The 21,001-nt window shown below is 38.2% G+C and overlaps 1 protein-coding gene across 2 annotated transcripts in view; it reads right to left on the reverse strand.

The window, feature by feature from the left end:
- LOC130921934 (plexin-A1-like) overlaps positions 1–21,001 on the reverse strand; it is a 484,623-nt gene that overhangs the window by 426,822 nt on the left and 36,800 nt on the right. The window lies entirely within an intron of this gene.

The following is a 21,001-nucleotide window of genomic DNA, read 5'->3' on the forward strand; positions in this document are numbered from 1 at the left end:
TCAAGTTTCACATTGAGTAAGTGTAAATACTGAAAATTTGTTATTAAATATACTGTACATAAAGTAATTTTGGAACATTTTTGGTTTGAGGTGCGCCGTGAGATTTTTTCCAATGTAAAAACATGCCATGACTCAGAAAAGGTTGAAAAACACTGGTGTGGAGTAGTGCTGAAACGATTAATCGATTAACTCGAGTATTCGATTAGAAAAAAAATATTTGAATTAAATTTTGCTGCTTCGAGTATTCGTTTAGTTAATGTGGTGTAGTAATGGTTTGTTTTGAAAGTGTCTGCATTTAGTTTTATTAATTTGGGTGGATACACTGCCCTCTAGTCTGCCTCATTTCACATGGCTGAATCCAGCTGCTCCCTGTTAAGACCAACATAAGCTAAGTTTTTGTTTGAGCTAATGTTTTTTTAATGCATTCGTAATTTAGTTTAAAGGTATATTCAGCCGTTTTTGTGGTAATGTGTGTTTGAACTATTTGTTAAGAACATTGTAAAAAACATTGGCATTTTATAGCATTTAAACTAGTGGTCTTTTGCTATGTAAGTTGGCCAACTGTTCTTTTGTTGTACATATATCCTCATTTATTTATTCTTTTTTATACCATTTGAGGCTCAGGTCAGGTATTTTAATTTTTTATATTCCTTATCCGATTACTTGATTATTCGAACTAACTACTTCATCAATTAATCGATTACTAAAATAATCGATAGCTGCAGCCCTAGTATGGAGTATTTGTTTTTTTAAAAAAAAAAAAAAAAAAAAAAACATTAAAATTCAGTTCGAAAAATTTGCGGAGTTAGGTCTGTTTGTTCTGTTCAAGTTTGTGTTGGTGTTCTCTTGCGCTTCGAAGGAGAATTTACGGTGTACAAGCAATACCAAGACGCTCAAATTCCTACAACATTGCAGTTAGTAAATATAAAGAACAGCCTTGAGCGTGTGCGCACCTTATCCACTGAGAGGCAACACTTTGCAGAGAAGTGCCTGGCATTGTTCCACATAGTGGAAGAAGATGAAGAACACTTCACTGATGTTTGTTTGTTTGTTTTTTAACAGTCGATGGTTGATCGAGCCGGTTTGACATGTACAAGGAGCAGATGCCTGTAAGTGTTATATTTCTTGTCTATTACAAGAAATGTAGTGGGCTTAAAGATTTATTCTTTTGAGAGTTAAAGTGTATCAATGCTCATTTTTATTTAAACTAGAATGGGATAATCCATTGGGTATTAGCATTAAGTCAGCTGACAAAAATTATAGTTTGCATTTTATTGTTCAGCCTGTGTAAATTTTCTTTATATGTGTTTAATGTTACAATGTAACTCAACTGGAGTGTAATGAACGCCTTGAAAACCATCAACATTAGACTTTTTGAGAGACTGTTAAAAATTAAACAATCTTGGCCGTTTCCATTAGCCGCATGTTACTGTATGTTCGATTAAACATGTAACGGCTGATCACCTAGATCGACCTAAAAACGTATTCAAGCTACGATCTCAAAATCGCCCAGCCTTGCATTGGCAGCTTTGTTAAGAAAAGCAAATCTGTGGTAATATAGAAGTGATTTACATAAAAATAATTCAATCAATGCACAACGGAAGGAGGCTCTTTGCTTACATTTTTTCAGCGCATGTGCATTTTGTTAAGTGGCAAGAAATCACAAAAATAATAGTAATGGCAACGCGTCTTACCTGTGGTCATGCTAAACAATGTGTGTAGTATACAATATCGATTATTTTAGTAGTCGATTAATCGATGAACTATTTAGTTCGAATAATCGAGTAATCGGATAAGGAACATAAAAATATTAAAATACCTGAGCTGAGCTTCAAACGGTATAAAAAAAAAAATAGATGAATAAAGATCTAAGTAACACAAATAACAATTGGCTAATTTACATAGGAAAAGTCCGCTAGCTTCAATGCTATATAAGGTTAACTTTTTTTTTTTTTTTTTTTACAATGCTCTTAACAAATGGTTCAGACACATATTCCCACAAAAAAACTGCTAAATATAGCCATAAACTTAATTACGAATGCATTAAAAAAACATTAGCTCAAACAAAAACTTAGCTAATGTTGGTCTTAACAGGGAGCAGCTGGATGCGGCCATGTGAAATGAGGCAGACTAGAGGGCAGGGTATCCAACCAAATTAATAAAACTAAATGCAAACACCGTCCAAAATAAACCTTTACAACACCACTTTAATAAATGAATACTCAAGCAGCAAAATTTAATTCAAATCTTTTTTTTCTAATCGAATACTCAAGTCAATCGATTAATCATTGCAACACTAGAAGATTGTATACTACACGCATTAGGTTTATTGTTTTTGTTGAAATTTTCTCGACATAAAATATCAATAGTTAGTAGAATTTAGCATGAACAATAGGACCCTTGCAAATCCTGTCAGTATCAGCAGGAATTCAGGCTGTCTTGTGAGTGTCCAGTGTACTATCAGAATAGCAAACCCTAATGCTAATACAGTATAGCGCTTTTCCACTCATTAAATGTTGCTGAAGGCACTTTATAATACTTATCATACTTTTTAAATTATAGATGAAGTTGTGCACTAGATGCATGTGTGGGGTACACTGGACTTCATTAGGTTGTGTAGACACCACACAAAATGCAGATTTAAGGAACACTAGCAGAGTGCCCCAGTGTTGCCGTACATACTACTTGTGCTGGGTTGTTGGGGCCAACGTTTGTTAAATCGACACATAAGAAACTTCGAAATCAAGGCCACCCCGTGATTTATTTATTTATTTTTAATGTAATGCTGGATGGATTTATCGAGCAGTATAGCATTTTCAATGTTTTTTTTTTGTTTTTGTTTTTTTTTAAAGTTTCTAATAAATTGTCCACACTAAACGGAGGCCTAGAGAGATCAAACCCATCTAAGAACATTCCCAGAAACAAAGCACAACTGTAAAATTTTGTCAAAATCCGCCCAGCCGTTTCGGAGTCCATAGGGAACGAACAGACACACACACAAAGTTCCATTTATAAACTAGTATAAATTTTTGCGATCATGTCAAATATGATGTATACTTAATACAATGACAGTCATCAAATGTATTTAAAGATAAATAAATAAATAAATAAAACATACCGTGCAACGACAATACCATAAATGTAGCTGCATTTTCCAAAAGAAAAGGTGATGCCAACTTTATAAGCCTCTACTTTTTTCCTTCATTTTAAATCCTGCGGCTTATTGTCAGGTGCGGCTTATTGATTTGTTTGGGTTAATAAGTAGCACTTTATATGACAGCGGCGTCATAAGACTGTCATAAGTAGGGGTGTGACAAAATATCGAAATTGTGATATATTGTGATACTTTGGATCCCAAAAGGTTATCGATATGCTCCTGCCAAGAATCGAGATATCGTTTTAAAAAGGTGTCAGTGTTTTAAAAAAAAAAAAAAAAAAAAAAGGGACCAACAAGTTGCTACCAAAATCTTCCACCATAATAGTGTCTTCGGTAACTCTAAGGCTGCCATTGACTGTGCTCGACGCCCAATCCATTTAGACTGGGAACGTTCGTTCATTCGAAATAGGGCTGCAGCTATCGATTATTTTAGTAGCCGATTAATCGATAAACTATTTATTTCGAATAACCAAGTAATCAGATAAAGAACATAAAAATATTAAAATACCTGAGCTGAGCCTCACACGGTATACTGTATTTAAAAAAAAAAGAGGATATATGTACAACAAAGAACAATTGGCTAACTTACATAGCAAAAGTCCGCTAGCTTAAATGCTATAAAATGCTAACGCTTTTTTACAGTGCTCTTAACAAATGGCTCAGACACATATTCCCACAAAAAATGGCTAAATATACCTTTAAACTAAATTACGAATGCATTAAAAAAAATCATAAGCTCAAACAAAAACTTAGCTTATGTTGTTCTTAACAGGGAGCAGATGGATTCAGCCATTTGAAATGAGGTAGACTAGAGGGCCATGTATCCACCCAAATCAATAAAAATAAATACAAACACTTTCAAAACAAACCATTACAACGCCAATTTAATATAAAACGAACACTCGAAGCAGCAAAATTTCTATCTTTTTTTTCTAATCGAATACTCGAGTTAATCGATTAATCGTTGCAGCACTAATTCGACACCAGAGCATTCGCAGTCGTTACGTCCGATTTTTCGGGGCATTTATAGGTCACTTGCTGTTGAGTTTGAGTCACTACCTAAACATTAAGGTGATTCCCAGGTCACTTCCTGTTCTGTAACTCAAAATAAACAGGAAATGACCCATAAAATGCCCCCAAATCAACAGGAAATAACTCAAAATCAACAGGTAATTGACCTTAAATGGCCAAAAATTACCTCATTGCCTGGCATTGGCTGCCAATGACGGCCATAGACGTTCAATCTGTTAGAAGTGGGAGGGATGGCAGCCTCCCAGTTCAAATGGATTGGACGTCTAGTAGTGATAAACTCATTCCAATTCACAGCAGAAGCTTGTTTTTCTGTTTATTAGTTGTTTGTACAATATCCTAGAATGATTTCCTGACCAATGTATTGATAAATCTTTGTATCGCCATATCATCAGATCATCGTTATCGTGAGCTTTGTATCGCAAATCGTATCGTATTGTGAGGTAACAAGAGGTTCCCACTCCCAGTCATAAGATCGCCATAATTATAATATGACACGGTCATGGGCATTAATGAATCCTTATGACAGATGTCAATCAGTGTCATCCTGCACATTTTGTCACCAACTCCATTTATGTCCATCTTAGATCTTTGGCATCCATTCAAAAGTGAAATAATTCAGCAGAAGACATTCGTCATTAACATTCATTAATGCTCATGACAGTGTCTTGTCATAATTATGACGGTTGTATGACAATCTTATGATGCCGCTGTCAAATAAAGTGTTATGGTGTATTTTATTTGTTTTATTATTTATATTTTATTTATTTTGGTGTAAATATCCAATAATACAGTGAGGACAGATGTGGCCTACAGCCTGGTGCAGCTCATCTACGAGTAAATGCCTTATAGCCATTGGCGACAGTTGGGATTGTGGGATGGGCTGTTTTGTGTGTGTGTGTGTGTGGGGGGGGAGGGGGGGGGCGGTTTATGATTGTTTTGTTTTTTAGTCTTCTGTTTACTTCTAGGATTATTTTGTAATTTTTCATCTGTCTATGCACATTAAAAATTGAATAAAATATATTTGAAAGTAGAGAATCGATCGGGTCAGATCACGTCATTTTCAAAGTATCGGAATCGGCAAAAAAATATCGGACATGCCTTTATTTATTTTTTTAATTAAATCGTTTTCTAATTGTATTTAATGTTACAGACATAATATGTTACACTCATCGAGAGTCTTTAGTTTAGGCTTAAGGTAGGGTTATCAAATTTATCCCGTTAACGGCGGTAATTAATTTTTTAAAAAATTTATCACGTTAAAAGGAAGCTGGACCACATTACACCGGTTTTGAAATCGCTACACTGGCTTCCAGTGAGTTAAAGGATAGACTATAAAATACTACTGCTCGTCTACAAAACACTTAATGGCCTTGGACCAAAATACATGCTTGACTTGTTAGATTCCTATGAGACATCTAGACCCCTAAGGTCGTCTGGAACGGGTCTTCTGCATGTTCCAAGAACAAGAACCAAGCAGGGTGAGGCAGCATTTAGTTATTATGCTCCTCACCTCTGGAACAAGTTACCCGAACGTCTGAAGTATGCTCAAACCGTTAGCTCCTTTAAATCAGGGCTAAAAACGCTTTTGTTTAGCACTGCATATCCATAACTGTCTATATATTTCAATCTACCTGCCTTCTATTCCTCTTGTGCTTATCTCCATTGCTGATTTCAATGATTATTATTAGTAGTAGTTTTTGCTTTATTTCTATTTTTGTTTTATTTTCATTTATTTATTTTTATTCTGTGATTAAATGCGATCTTTTGTCTTGGTTTTTACGCTGTGTTGATTTAAATGTGATTTTTATGGTTTTCATGTGATGTAAAGCACTTTGAATTGCCTTGTGTTGAATTGTGCTATATAAATAAATTTGCCTTTGCCTTGCCTTTAAAATATTTAACGCAATTAACGCATGCACTGCACGACCCACTCACGGATTGTCGCGTTCAATCTGTAATGGCGCCGTTTTACCCATATATATAGAGCTAAAAGGCAGCGTAAAATGAGTAGAATGAATTTTGGCAGCCTTTGGAGCCTTTTTTTTAATTGGCTAAAGACTTACAATCCCTCTCCCTACGATTAGAAATATCGTGGGAAGCAATGTGGGGAAGAAAGGTAGTAAATTACAAGTCTTTCTATCCGTGACAGAAAGAATGTTAATAATGTAAATGCCATCTTGAGGATTTATTGTCATAATAAACAAATACAGTACTTACGTACTGTATGTTGAATGTATATATTCGTCCGCGTTTTATTCATTTTTTTCTTAATGCATTGCCAAAATGTATATGATCGGGGAAAATTATCGGGAATGATTGGAATTGAATCAGGAGCAAAAAAAAAAAAAAAAAAAAAGCAATCTGATCGGGAAATATCGGGATCGGCAGATACTCAAACTAAAACGATCGGGAGCAAAAAAAAAAAACATGATCGGAACAACCCTATTTGAAAGGGAAAAAAATTGGTGGGTGGCGGCTTAAAATCAGGTGCGTCTTTTAGTCCCAAAATTGCGGTACACCAAACGTCTATAAATATACACTTAAAAGTATTATAGAGTGCCTTGAGCAGCATTTAATGTGTGGGAAGGTACAGGTATGCTCATCTGACAGATCACCAGGTTTAATCTTCTGATCATCCGCAGGTATTTCTTTCGTTTTTCATGGTCCTTTGCAGAGGGAATTAAAAAAAAAAATTAAAAAAAAAATTTTCATCAAGCCCCCAAATGGCCATACAATTGACCACACAGCAAGAATGAACCATCGTCCTCATTAAATCCTCCTCCAAACCTGACAATCACACTCAATGTAAAATGCTATAGAGTTTTTTTCACACACATTCATGATGCAATGTGAGAAATGTCGACAATAACGACAAAAAATATTTTTCCAGTGTAGTCAAATCGAATTGTGAGACCATTGAATGTTCACAGTGCAGCGGTGGGGAGGCAAATATGTCACAAAAGCATATTTGATCAGTCTCACCAATGCAAATCTTAAAACGACAACAAAATGTATTGTTATAATTTTGGAGGAAAAACATTCTAAGTATCGTCTTTGGAGGAAATCATAAGACCTGAAACAGTGGGGCATGACTAAAAAAAAAATCCACTAATTGCAATTTACCATATTGTATCATAAAATGAAAGATTGATGGGAATATTGTTTCAACAGTTATTTGTACCAATTCTACATAGACATAAATCCAGCCCACGTTTCGTCGACACACAAAACGATACATGCACGGTCAGATTAGTGGTTTACGCTTTAATCTCTGGACTGGGTTTTTCTCTCCGTGACAAATCCTCTGTCTGTGTAAATGTGTCTGTGTCAGTGTGTGAAAAAGGTGGGCAAAATGTAGGTCAAGGCCAGACCGAGCTTGCTATGATTAATATAATAGTAGCACAGTAAGTCCAACTAAACCAGTACAGTTGACTAGTCTCACATGACCGTCTTTCTCGGTGAACTGCAAATACAATAACACTAGTATCCCACACTAGCTGCCCAAAATTCAAACAAACCAAAAGCAAACAAAATGATGTTTGTTGACAATTTAGAAAGCAAAACTCAATGGAGATATTCCTTGTGGCACTCATACTTCTGGTTAAAATTACCAGGACAATTTAGAGTTGTTTCACCAATCAAGTTAAACCTGCTGAAGTTGACACACACCAAAGTTTAGTGATCTACGGCTTTTGTAAAGGAAAGGAATCGACCTAGTGCGGAAGCTGCATGCAAACACACCCGTGTACTCTGAATGGCACTGAATGGTTGCGTCATTTCCAACATGCATAGACATGGCAGGTGATTACTTAAATAAACATTAAAGAATGTTAGCCACAATTAAGGTCAACCACAAACTGAGTTGTTTTCTAAGAACTATTCATGCCTCCCACAATGCTGTGGTCTGAGCTTCCCAAGCCAGTTGGATAGGTGTTAGAGGGTGGAAAAATGTGTGATGACAGGTTTACTTGGCGAATATAGCACATCAAATGAATATATTAATGTAAATAAGGCAATGACTACCCTGAAAATGTGTTATATTTAGGGGTGTGACAAAATATCGAAATGGTGATATATCGTGGTACTTTGTATCCCAAAAGGTTATCGATATGCTCCTGCCAAGAATCGAGATATCGTTTTGAAAAAGTGTCAATGTCTAAAAAAATAAATATGAACCAAAAAGTTGCTACCAAAATTTTCCACTATAATAGTGTCTCAGTTACCTCTAAAGGCCGAGTTATACTTCCGCATCAGACCTGTGCCATCAAGGAAGACCTGATTTACGACTTTGCGCCGTAGCCTGACAGGATCCTATTGATTTTTTCAAACCCTAGCGTCAAGTCAACGCATATGACGTGGCGGAAATATACTGTGATTGGTTCGCTCAGACTGTTGTTTCCGGTTCAGCGCGAAATCACCGCCTTGTAAAACATTTTTCTCGACGCAAAAATGGACCAAGCCGACGGGAGTATCATCGAAGAGCAAGTCTCGTCAAGACATCATAAAGTTTCCCAAATGGCAAGGTCTGCGATTGAATTAAAAAAAAATGGAAGAACCACCAAGACGTGTGTGTTCAGAATCAAGTGGCCACATGAAGCGGTGACCCAGTCGGCCAAAAATTGCCGGCTTTTTATCACTTTATGTCGTATTTTTGGTTGGTGCACTTCATCATTTATTGTGTACATATGTTTGCTGTGAGTCTGACTTATTTTCCTGTCACATTTCAAGTACCAATATGAAGCATAAAGCACATGTTTGGTGTCAAAAGAGTTGTTTTGATCTTTAATCTTCAATAACAGACAGTTTACACACAATACATCAACACTGATTCAGAGTGCCTCGGTGCTTTTTATGATAACGTTAACATCAAGGCTTCCAACTGGCTGGTTGTAGGACATGGCAAACAAATCGGGCTGGAGGGCTTTGCAGACCTCGGACAAAACACTGGGCGCAGTGCTCGACGCTAGTTTAAAGCTAGCCGCCACAGCTAGCTGGTTTTCACCCAAGGCTAGAAGAACTCTGCGGCCTCAAAAGTTGGACAGACCGCCTCGAAACTGTCTTCTGCGTCGCCTGCGCCTCAACATTTGTATGATCAACATTTATTCAATGTTGATGAGCTGAAGATCCACATTCAAGCGGTCCATCTTGCATTGTTTATTTTTTCTCCGTTCAACTAGAAAAGAGGAAGTCAACAAGCATGCCCCAAAACCATACAAACATAACACAACACCCCTCTAGTGGTTGGCGGTGAATTACAGAGCAACGCGTCACCTGGCCGAAGAACCATCGAATGTCGAATGACGCCGTAGTCGCTGCGCCGTCACAGCAACGCGGAAGCATAACTCAGGCTTAATGCTGCATTGACGGTGCTCGACGCCCAATCCATTTAGACTGAGAACGTTCGTTCATTCGAAACCAGAGCATTCACAGTCATTCTGTCCGATTTTCAGGGCATTTACAGGTCATTTTCTGTTGAGTTTGAGTCACTGCCTATTCATTTGGGTGATTCCTAGGTCATTTCCTGTTATATGACTCAAAATAAACAGGAAGAGACCCATAAAATACCCCAAAATCAACAGGAAGTAACTGAAGTAAATGACCTTAACTCATTCATTCCCAGCCATTTTCACCGGAGCAAACCCCTTCACTCCTGGCCGTTTTACTGGATTTTGACCGATTTTGCAAGGCCCACAGAAAATTCTGTTCTGTTGCTATATAAACATGGAACCCACCAAATGAAAGATTAGATTCTCTTCTTTCAGCAGGAAAAAAGCTAGATCATGTCTTTTTCCATTCTTCAGAAAACAGCATTAGAAAAAATAGCTTAGTTTGAGCAATTTTCTAGTTTCTGAAGAAAAAACGGAGAGATTGAGCTTTTTGTGAAAGCATACGTTTCAAACATAACTGACTTTAACACTGCTGTTTTTTGCTTTAATTACATCCCAAACATCTGAATGTTTTCCTTTTACAAAATAACAGAAAAAACAAGACAAATGGAGCTTTTGATAGCAAAGTAACAATTTATTTACACATAACTAACTGAAAGATGACGCTATTGTGGCCGCGACAGCCAGTTAAGCTTTTTCTTCATCGCCGCCTTTTTAAAAAAAAAATTTGAAGGGCAGTTTACATGGCGACTCTGCGACACAAAGACGCAATGACTGAGTAGCGGACTTGCCTCGCGTGCATATGATGTCGGCGAAGACTGAAGCCGAAGACAAAAAATTCTGAATCCTGCCTCCAAAGTGGAAGAATCCGATTGCGGGGGGTTGAGGGGGGCTTCCTTGGCATGCATTTCAAAGGCTCCTGCGGCGCGAGACCGCGCCATAACGTCAGCACTCGTACACGTCACATTGGGCGTGCGCAGCGGTGCTACTAAACATTTAAAACAGCAAATATGGCGGAATGTCGGCTTTAATTTACTTTTTTGATAATATTTTTAAATTAAATATGTTGAACGTTTCAATTTTTGTGCCTTTTTGAACAAAAGAAAAATGACATTGCTTCGAGTGGACGGGCATATTTTTTTCCGGGCTGAGGGAGCTTGGTGGGGTCAAAGTGCATCATTCTCTGTCGCCCTGTAAATCTGCACTGCCCCCTAGGGTCTGGCATGAATACTACATCGTTTTCATGCGGAATTGCTACATTGTTTAAATGGAGACGCAAATGCAAATGCAAATTTGAAATTTTTCGTATTCTCGGAGAGTCACCATGTAAACGGTCCCTGAGTCTCTGCGGGCTCTGCTCGTGAGCAGCACGGACTCAACGGAATCTAGTGGTCCCGGTCGTTCTGCTCGGTCGCCCAGCGCCTGCCATCCCGGGCGTCCTATTGGTTGTTCTGCTCGGTCTTCCGCCGCCTGGCATCCATTCAGTCGTCTTCCGCCTGCGTCTTCCGCTTTGCGGCTTGGCTGTTCGTTGCCGTTGAATAAGGTTGCGGGTCTTTCCAAATGCGCTACTGCCCTCCAGTGGCCAGTTTTATTGCTTTAAAATGGATTTTCAGCTTTGTGCTTTGGAGTTAAATTGAATCAGGACCCAGACATGTGTCTTTTGGGAAAGAAAAAAAAAAACAAACGTAAAAGACATATAAATATGTCTTTGGAACACCGAAACAATTAAAAATAGAACATGTTTATACGTTTTTGGGAGCAAATGAGTCACTAGCCCAAAATCACCTTATTGCCTGGCATTGGCTGCCACTACCAGCCATAGATGTTCAATCCATTTGAAGTGGGAGGGATGGCAGCGAATGAACGAATGTTCATTCGCTGCCACCCTCCCAGTTCAAATGGATTGGACGTCTATACTCATTCCAATTCACAGCAGAAGCTTGTTATTCTGTTTATTAGTCGTTTGTAGAATAGGCTAGAACGATTTTCTGACCAATGTATCGATAATCGTTGTATCGTCAGATCATCGTTATCGTGAGCTTTGTATCGCAAATCGTATGGTGAGGTACCAAGAGGTTCCCACTCCTTTTTATATTTGTTCTAAAAATGACAAAACAATGTTAAAAGAATGCTGCTCAATATGCGAGATTTTTGGTAAAAGCGAGGCAAATACATTATTTTGGCTTTCAACATTAAACTTTTAAAAAAAAGTGTAAGTGTTGGCAATGAGGGCAATACTGTCAGGAAGATGGGTCGTTTCAAGGAGAAAGGCATTAAAAAAAGAATCCTTGTATCCTGATATTTTAATGATGCCATAAATGTCGCCTCTGCTTTTCAGATTGAATGTTTTCGAAGTGTGAGCCTTGAGCTAAAAATCTTTGGCAGCAATCGCACGGTCAACTTGGCCTCGGAGCACACTAAAGTTGTAACTCAACGCCTTTTACGGTGTATACTTCTATTAATAGTTGACCTACACATTCCACAAAAGGGTTTAAGTCCAAGCCTCGCTCAGGCCCATAGCTACCTATAAGCAATCATAACGTGATATGCCCGTTTATTTTCAAAGGAACAGAAATGATAGCATGTGAGATCCCATTTCTTTAGCGTGAAAAACAATCGTTTACATGCTTAATTTTCAATGGTTCATTATCAACTGGGGCAGAATTCATCTGAGTGTAATAGATACTGTATATGCTGAGTACTAGTAGCACCATAACAAAATTAAATAGAAGTGTTACAGTGAGTAATGCGTAGCCAATAGCAATTATGTCCCATGTCTTAACGGCTTTAAGCAAACGAAGCTCATCCTGGTCACTTCTTTTTTAAGTATGTCAATTTTTAAGGCATCAGTCCAAAAAAAACACAACTAAAGGACATTTGATGGCTGACTGACTGCTTACTGACTCATGTATGCAGTTTAAAATCCATCGGGAGGTGCGATAAATAATCGATTAATAGACAACTTTTTTGATAAACAATTTTTTTTTTTTTAGGACCTTCTACACCTGAAAGGTCTCTAGATCCTTGAAATTATAACATATACTGTACCGTATATAAATTTTCAGTTGTAAGTATTATCAGATTTCTTCATTTCTTCTTCATTTTTTTTTTTTAACGTCTTAGTAGGACATGAACAAAAATTCATATTTTTGCCAATTTTCAGATATCTTGCTGTCCGAACTAGTTTTTTTTTTTTTTTTTTTTAACTCATTTGCTCCCAAAAACGTAAAAATACGTTCTATTTTTAATTGTTTCAGTGTCCCAAAGACGTATTTATACGTCTTTTACGTTTTGCTTTGTTTTTGTTTTGTTTTGTTTTTTTCCAAAAAAGGCATCTCTGTGCTTTGGAGCTGAATTGAATCATGACCAAAAGCTGAAAATCCATTTTGGAGTAATAAAACTGACCACTCGAGGGCAGTAGCGCAACCCGATTCAACGGCAACGAACGGCCAAGCCGCACTGCCAAGCCGGCGGAAGACGACTGAATGGATGCCAGGCGCTGGACGACCGAGCAGAACGACCGGGACCAACAGTGCAGCGGACGATACCTTTGAGTCCGTGCTGCTCGCGAGCAGAGCCCGCAGAGACTCAAAAAATTCATCTTTATGCGCGGCCAGAATAGCGTCATCTTTCAGTTAGTTATGTGTAAATAAATTGTTACTTTGCTATCAAAAGCTCTATTTGTCTTGTTGTTTCTGTTATTTTGTAAAAGCAAAACATTCAGATGTTTGGGATGTAAAGCAAAAATAGCTTTGTATAAGTCAAAGTTATGTTTGAAATGTATGCTTTCACAAAAAGCTCAATTTCTCCGTTTTTTTTCATCAGAAATTGGAAAATTGCTCAAACTAAGCTATTTTCTAATGCTGATTTCTAAAGAATGGAAAAAGATATGAACAACCTTTTTTTCTGCTGAAAGAAAAGCGTAATCTTTCTTTTGGTGGGTTCCATGTTTATATAGCAATAGAACAGAATTTTCTTTGGGCCTTGCAAAATCAGTCAAAATCCAGTAAAACGGTCGGGAGTGAAGGGCCTCGCTCCGGTGAAAATGGCTGAGAATGAAAATGGCGAAACTTCACTTAAGCTTTTCCACCCTCAAAAAAAAAAAAGTCATGCAGTATAAATTTTTTTAAAAATTTATTCAGAAGTGTTTTCATTTTTTTATAGAAATTATTTTGTTCTTGCTCTAATCTTGAGCAACTTGAGCTGTGGCTGTGAGTATAGTCTATAAGTTATATTTAGTTTAATTTTATTTAAAATATTTTTTTTATTGATAATTTATTTATTTTAAAGGGTATGTAGTGCCCTGGGAAAATTTTAATATTCCATCATTTATCCATAAACGCATGCCTTTTGTATTCATATCATGCCACTTCGTGTAATTACACACAAGAAAATGAGAGAAATTTGGCTCGATTGTCAAGCTAAAACGACCGGCACCCGAGATTTGGCAGATTGTGTGCGTGACGTCACGACAAGTGAAGAGAGTGCCACCGGCCACTATGGGGCAGCGCCTGTCTGCATCAATATAATTCCTTCTAGTGAGGGGAGAATTAGGGGTGTTTTGAGCTGTTTATGCTGATGCATTGTGTTCGTCCTGCACATATTCCAGGTTCCCTCATGAAGAAACACCCCTCGTTGTCAATAAAAGAGAATTCAGAATTGACAGTGAGGGGTGTTTCTTCAACAAGAAAAAGGCTCAGTGCTTTAATACTGAATGGCGGCGATGATGGCAGACAATTTCGTTTCTAGTTTCAGCGACGAATCCGACGTAGAAGGACGTAACGAATGTTCATCTAATGGTGACGAGGAGAGTTACGAAGCTTTAATCGGTGTTTTAGGTTACCAATTTGAGCCCAAACGAACGCCAATGCAGCGTAATGAAACAGTCATTGAGGGGAGCAATGACACTGATGAAACATCGGCAGCAGATCGTGTGGGAAACACCAATGATTTGTTTTGCATTTCTTTTTGTGAAGCTGATACACCGTGACTGCAAAATAAAGGAATGCATAGAATAATTATCATTTATTGCGCTATCATAGCTTTTCGCTCTGCCAACAGACACAAATATGAATGGGATCAGAGGATTTGTTCTATATATTTTACGAACGATAATTTATACATGTGTCCAGTCCTGTATCCAATGTGTGACATTTTTTTTTATTATAAAAGAGTACTCACTCTGGCCATTTCGAGCTTGGCTGCTCCCCTCCTTTGCTTAGCTTTAGCCTCCTTTACCAGTCATCGTCCTCTTTCTTGATATCTCGGGACATTTAGGTGGCTGCACCTGTATGGTCGGCACCGCATCTCCTTTGAGCAGCAATCTTTTAGCAAAACCCGATTTCTCTTGTCCATAGTTCGAGAAGCTTTCAGGTGGAAAATGCGCACCACAGAAAAGCGTGCCGGAGGCTGTGTCTAGAAAATTAGCCCTCTTTGCACGGACGAACTTTAGCCATTGTCTGTGTAGTCCAGCTTTTTTTTTCGCGTTCAGGAACTCATGGATACTATATTCTGATAAATAACTATTTGTACACCACATAACACAGCAGTTTTGAAACATTTTTGTGATGTTTTGGTCAAACAAACCCCAACGCTACTCTATCGTCGTTAAAAAAACAATGGCACCTGGCTCCGCCTCGACTGTCAATCACTTGTCGTGACGTCTCCGCCCCATTCGGCTGTTTCCGGAACACTTTCGGAAATGTTCGTCATTTTCGATCTATTTTCGATAATTGCTCATTAATGTGATTGATTTTTTTGTTAACTTTATCAATATTTGTTATCTTGGCACATAACGGTTCTATTGATGTCTCACACCCCCTTTGCCACTACATACTCTCTAACAATATATTCATGTTCCAATTTGCAACTATGGTCTGAAAAAAAAAAACTCCTGTGCAATGGAAAAAGGTTGTTGTTTTTTTTAACCCATACATCTCAAAATTTTTGGGAGCTATAATTGCAATACCGTGATACCGTGAAACCGTGGTATTTTTGCTCACGGTTATCGTACCGTCAAAATATCATACCGGCACATGCCTAGTTAAAAAGCATGCTACTGTATTAAATTACACATTGAATTATTTTCATTTCAGTGCAAAAGAACAGTGCAATTCACCAATGAGAGGGTGATCTCTTACAACTACAATTTCAACAAGCTGAAAGAAACCACCAAGAAAATCGGAATGCCATTTTCACAACATACTATACTATACTATACTATATAGTATACAATACAAACTTATATAAGCGGAGCTCCCCTAACAGAAATGCAAGTGAAATGACAACATAAAAAAAGGGTAGAACATGGGAGATGAGGGAAAAGGATGCAAAATAATGGAATGAAAGTGGGGGAAAGATGAGAAGAGTCAATGATACCTTTTCAGATAGCCTGCCAACCAGAACGGGTGGAATGAAGAGAGATAAGAGCAGAACATTCTGTGCATTTTTAGCTTTTCCCTCTACAGAAAGTAGGAAACAGAATGTCTGCCAAATACCTACACAACTTTAACTTTGGACTTGTACAAGTACTTTTGCAATGTTAGTCCATCATGTGGACAATGCGTAACTTGTCCGTAACAAAAGCACCAATTGTGATTTCATTGAAAGCAGTAATTTTATTAACAAACTTAGCAAGTTGAAACGCCTAACAACAACTCACTAAGCATGTTGGCGTGAGTGACTCGAAAAGACAAAACGAGCAAGAGAAACCTTTTGGAAGGTGCCAGAAATTTCTTGGAGAAAGTCCTAAAAGAAAGAGTGGGCATACAGGTCAGTCCAGAAAGACAAGTAACATCACCATTGTGAGTCACAATTAGGGTGGGGGAAGATAGATACGGCAAAGAGCAAACATCAGCTCAATTTGTCAATTAGGAGTGGGGAACCTCTTGGTACCTCACGATACGATATGATTTGCGATTCAAAGCTCAGGATAACGGTGATCTGACGATATGGCGATACAACAATTATCGATACATTGGTCAGGAAATCATTCTAGGACATTCTACAAACAACTAATAAATAGAAAAACAAGCTTCTGCTGTGAATTGGAATGAGTTTATCACTAGTAGACGTCCAATCCATTTGAACTGGGAGGGTGGCAGTTCGTTCATTCGCTGCCATCCCTCCCATTTCAAATGGACTGAGCGTCTATGGCTGTCAGTGGCAGCCAATGCCAGGCAACGATGTAATTTTGGGCCATTTAAGGTCATTTACCTGTTGATTTTCAGTTACTTCCTGTTGATTTTGGGGTATTTTATGGGTCACTTCTAGAGCTAGGAATCTTTGGGCACCTAACGATTCGATTACGATTCAGAGGCTCCGATTCAATTATAAAACGATTATTGATGCACCCCCCTCCTTTTTTTTATTTTATAAATTTTTTTTATGTTTTGTACATTAGTTCCAAAATTGTTCAAAAATCCTCTCAGGCTAAACCAAACTACTATTTCAGTATGAAGTTAACATATAACGGTAAACAAATACACAAAAATAACAGTAAATAAAAACTCCAGTCCCCATTCTGTATCAGCAGCTTTAAACTACATTCAATTAATTTAATGTTGTGTATCAACTGTTACAGTTGTTAAAATTGCTCCCATTACTCCATAATTTCCCTTCTGTCTACTTTTGTCAAAGTTTTACAAAAATTTCATCATTTAAAGAGATTCAAGACAATATTCTGCCGATTAAGGAGTACTTTAGATAAAAAGTTAATTAGGTTCGCTACAACAGAGCCTTCTAGAGAGGTCTACTGCTTTAAGATGGCGGCTGTTTACTTACGCCAGAAAATGTCATTTCGCATCTGTGTTCAATAATACATGTTCCAACACCGACGTCGTCTGTCAACTTGCATCTACTTCTCCATATATATGATATCTACTGTAGCCATATGTTTGTTGCAACTAGCAACTGGGCGTTGTTTGTAGCGGCTGTCAGCCGCAGTCAGGTATGACTGGTTTTTTTTTATCTAGCGGCATGAGTTGAACATGATATTTACTCTCGGTCCGTTCCTCATTGCGTCCCAAAGACCGCGCTGACTGTGTTCTACTTCCGCTTTACCTGGTATAATTCAATAATCAGAATTTGGATATTTGTGAATCGTTCTCGAATCTTCTACGGCCAAATCGCGAATAATCTAAGAATCGGAAATTTCGCACGCCTCTAGTCACTTCCTGTTTATTTTGAGTTACAGAACAGGAAGTGACCTGGAAATCCCCCGAATGAATTGGCAGCGACTAAAACTCAACAGGAAATGACCAGTAAATGCCCTAAAATGAACAGCAAGTGACCAGGAAATGCCCTGAAAATCGGACAGAATGACTGTGAGTGCTCTGGTTTCGAATGAACGGACGTTCCCAGTAGTGCTGCAACAATTAATCGATTAGCTCGAGTATTTGATTAGGAAAAAAAAAGATTCAAATTAAATTTTGCTGCTTCGAATATTCGTTTAGTTAAAGTGGCGTTGTAATGGCTTGTTTTTAAAGTGTTTGCATTTAGTTTTATTGATTCGGGTGGATACACTGCCATCTAGTCTGCTTCACTTCACGTGGCTGAATCCAGCTGCTCCCCGTTAAGACCAACATAAGCTAAGCTTTTGTTTGAGCAAGTGTGATTTTTTTAATGCATTCGTAATTTAGTTTATAGGCATATTTGGCCGTTTTTTTTTGTTTTTTTTTGTGGGAATACGTGTCTGGACAATTTGTTAAGAGCATTGTAAAAAAAAAAAAAAAAAACACCTTAGCATATTATAACATTTAAGCTAGCGGACTTTAGCCAAATGTTCTTTTGTTGTACATAGAACCTCATTTATTTATTTTTTACTGTTTGAGGCTCAGCTCAGGTATTTTAAATTTTTAATGTTCCTTATCAGATTACTCGATTATTCGAACTAACTACTTCATCGATTAATCGACTACTAAAATAATCAATAGCTGCAGCCCTAGTTCCCAGTCTAAATGGATTGGGCGTCCAGCACCGTCAATGCAGCCTTAAGCCTGAGTTATGCTCCCGCGTTTCGGTAACGGCGAAGCGACTACCGCGTCAATGAGCATTCGATAGTTCTACGCCGTTGCTCTGTAATTCACCGCCAAGCCACTAGAGGGGTGTGGCATTGTGTTTGCACAGTTTTGGGGGACGCTTGTCGACTTCCTCTAGTTTTCTTCTGGTTACACAATGCCAAAGGAGAAAAAAAAAATAAACAATGCAATATGGAACGCTTGAATGTGGATCTTCACGAATTGTTTGCCATTTGGCAATCTTTATAATGTCTTGACGAGACATTGTAGAGGTTTGTCATACTTGCGGACCTCTTTGATGATACTCTCGTCGGCTTGGTCCATTTTTTCATGTAGCACAACGTTTGAAAATGGCGGCGATTTCGCGCTGAACCGGAAACAACAGTCTGAGCAGACCAATCACAGTCCACTTGCGTCACATCTCCACACGTTGGCGCGACGCGAAGCCAGAAAATTGAGAAGATGCAAGCCAGGCTACAGCGAAGGGTCGTAAATTGGGTCTGCCTTGGCGGAAGATTTTGGTATCAACATGTTGGTTAATTTTTATTTTATTTTTTAGACATGGACACCTTTTTAAAACGATATCTCGATTCTTGGCAGAAGCATATCGATAACCTTTTGGGATTCAAAGTATCACGATATATCAACATTTCGATATTTTGTCACACCCCTAGTGTCAATAGTTATTGGGGTGGCAGAGTTGACTTCCCTGTCAAAATAAGGGTTGCATTATGTTGGGGTAAAGAAAAAAAAGTAAACAGGTTAATATGAGTAAACCAAAACCTATCTGACTGTGGAACCTCAGAGGTACCAATTTGTGTGGGACAGTATTGTGTAGGAAGACTGAGAACGGACTTCAAGAATAACCAAGGGAGACATGTAGGTAGGAGTAATGTGAGGAGAGTGGAAAACAGATAAGGAGCGACTGAGGAAGATGAGAGTGAAAAGAGAAAGTGAAAGGAATTCCAGAGGAAACAGAAACAAGGAGAAAGAAGGAGGAAACAACAGTGGGCTCAGAAATCTTTTGGGTTGAAAACAAACTAAAGTTGCACACGGTCAGTTCACCTTTTGACGAGAGAAATCAAAACAGTGAAACCTCTCAACAGAGACCCCTTGAGTAATCCTGATTGAGGGGATAAAGCTCAGAAATGTAATCTGTGTCTGAATATTGCTCTACATAAAAGAAAAAAAGCCTAATTGGAGCACGGAATCATTGGAAGTCAAAATTCTGCAGTCTCGCAGTGGCTTCAAATTTTATTCCCCCTGGTTTGATTACTTAATGTCTGTGTGTGTGCGTTTTTCCCCTCTCTTCACTCTCCACCAGCCACCAGGATGCATTCGATACTTGCAGACTCGAGACAGATGAATGAACTGCTATATTACACTGGTCATTAGAGACCACTGCTAATCATAATTCCAAAACCTATCAGTTTGTTCTTCCACTCTTACAGCAGGTGCAAATGCGTTGTTGTTGTTGTTGTAGTAGTGGGCAGGTGAGCGGTTTTTAGGTAACTTTTTTATTTACAAATTTTTTTATTGTGATTTTTGCTGTGATATAAGTTTATAACTATTTTATATATACACTGATACCTCTACATACAAAGATAATTACTTCCAGGACCTTTTTTGTAAGTACAAATGGTCGTATGTCGAGCAGGATACATTATTATTCCATTAATTCGTTCCACAGCCCAAAAACCTACACTAAATCCTGAATAAATGCTGTTGATACTATTGCAAATCGCAATTACCGTATTTTTCAAACTATAAGTCGTGGGGTTTTTTTTCATAGTTTGGCTGGGGGTGCGACTTATACTCAGGAGCGACTTATGTGTGAAATTATTAACACATTATGATATTATTTCACATGTTATTTGGGTGTTTTGGAGTGACACTGATGGTTTGGTAAACTTGTTAGCATGTTCTTTATGCTATAGTTATCTGAATAACTTAATAGCTATGGCCACGTTCGCGTTCTGCCTTTGGCAATGTGTTCAATTCTATTATTGACTTTTTATATTGAAATGCATGCGTTTAGTTTGTAGCGCTTTCACGCCCAGGTGGGGGCACACTCACACTTGTTTACGTGAAGAAGAGCGCTCACACGCCAGAAGAGACCGACAGCTACGCAACTCTTAGTGAGTGGGTGAGTTAGCGAGAAAGAAGCACCGCTGCGAACCTACGTTCATTGTTTATGCTTTTAAAATATCTGTACAGAGGCAACGCCTGCGTGCATCATCTTTTCTGTTGTTGTGTGTTTTCCACCCGCGATCGGACACTTAGAGCCAGTTGTGTGGTTGTTTGAATGATGTGCTAATACTAGCAAACGCATGCTAACCGTTTAATGGCATTGCTCTAAGAGCACCTGATTATCATTTATTTACGTTGATGCGAACCTGTTTGGTAAC

This window comes from Corythoichthys intestinalis, chromosome 9, assembly GCF_030265065.1.
Source record: "Corythoichthys intestinalis isolate RoL2023-P3 chromosome 9, ASM3026506v1, whole genome shotgun sequence".
Lineage (NCBI taxonomy): Eukaryota > Metazoa > Chordata > Actinopteri > Syngnathiformes > Syngnathidae > Corythoichthys > Corythoichthys intestinalis.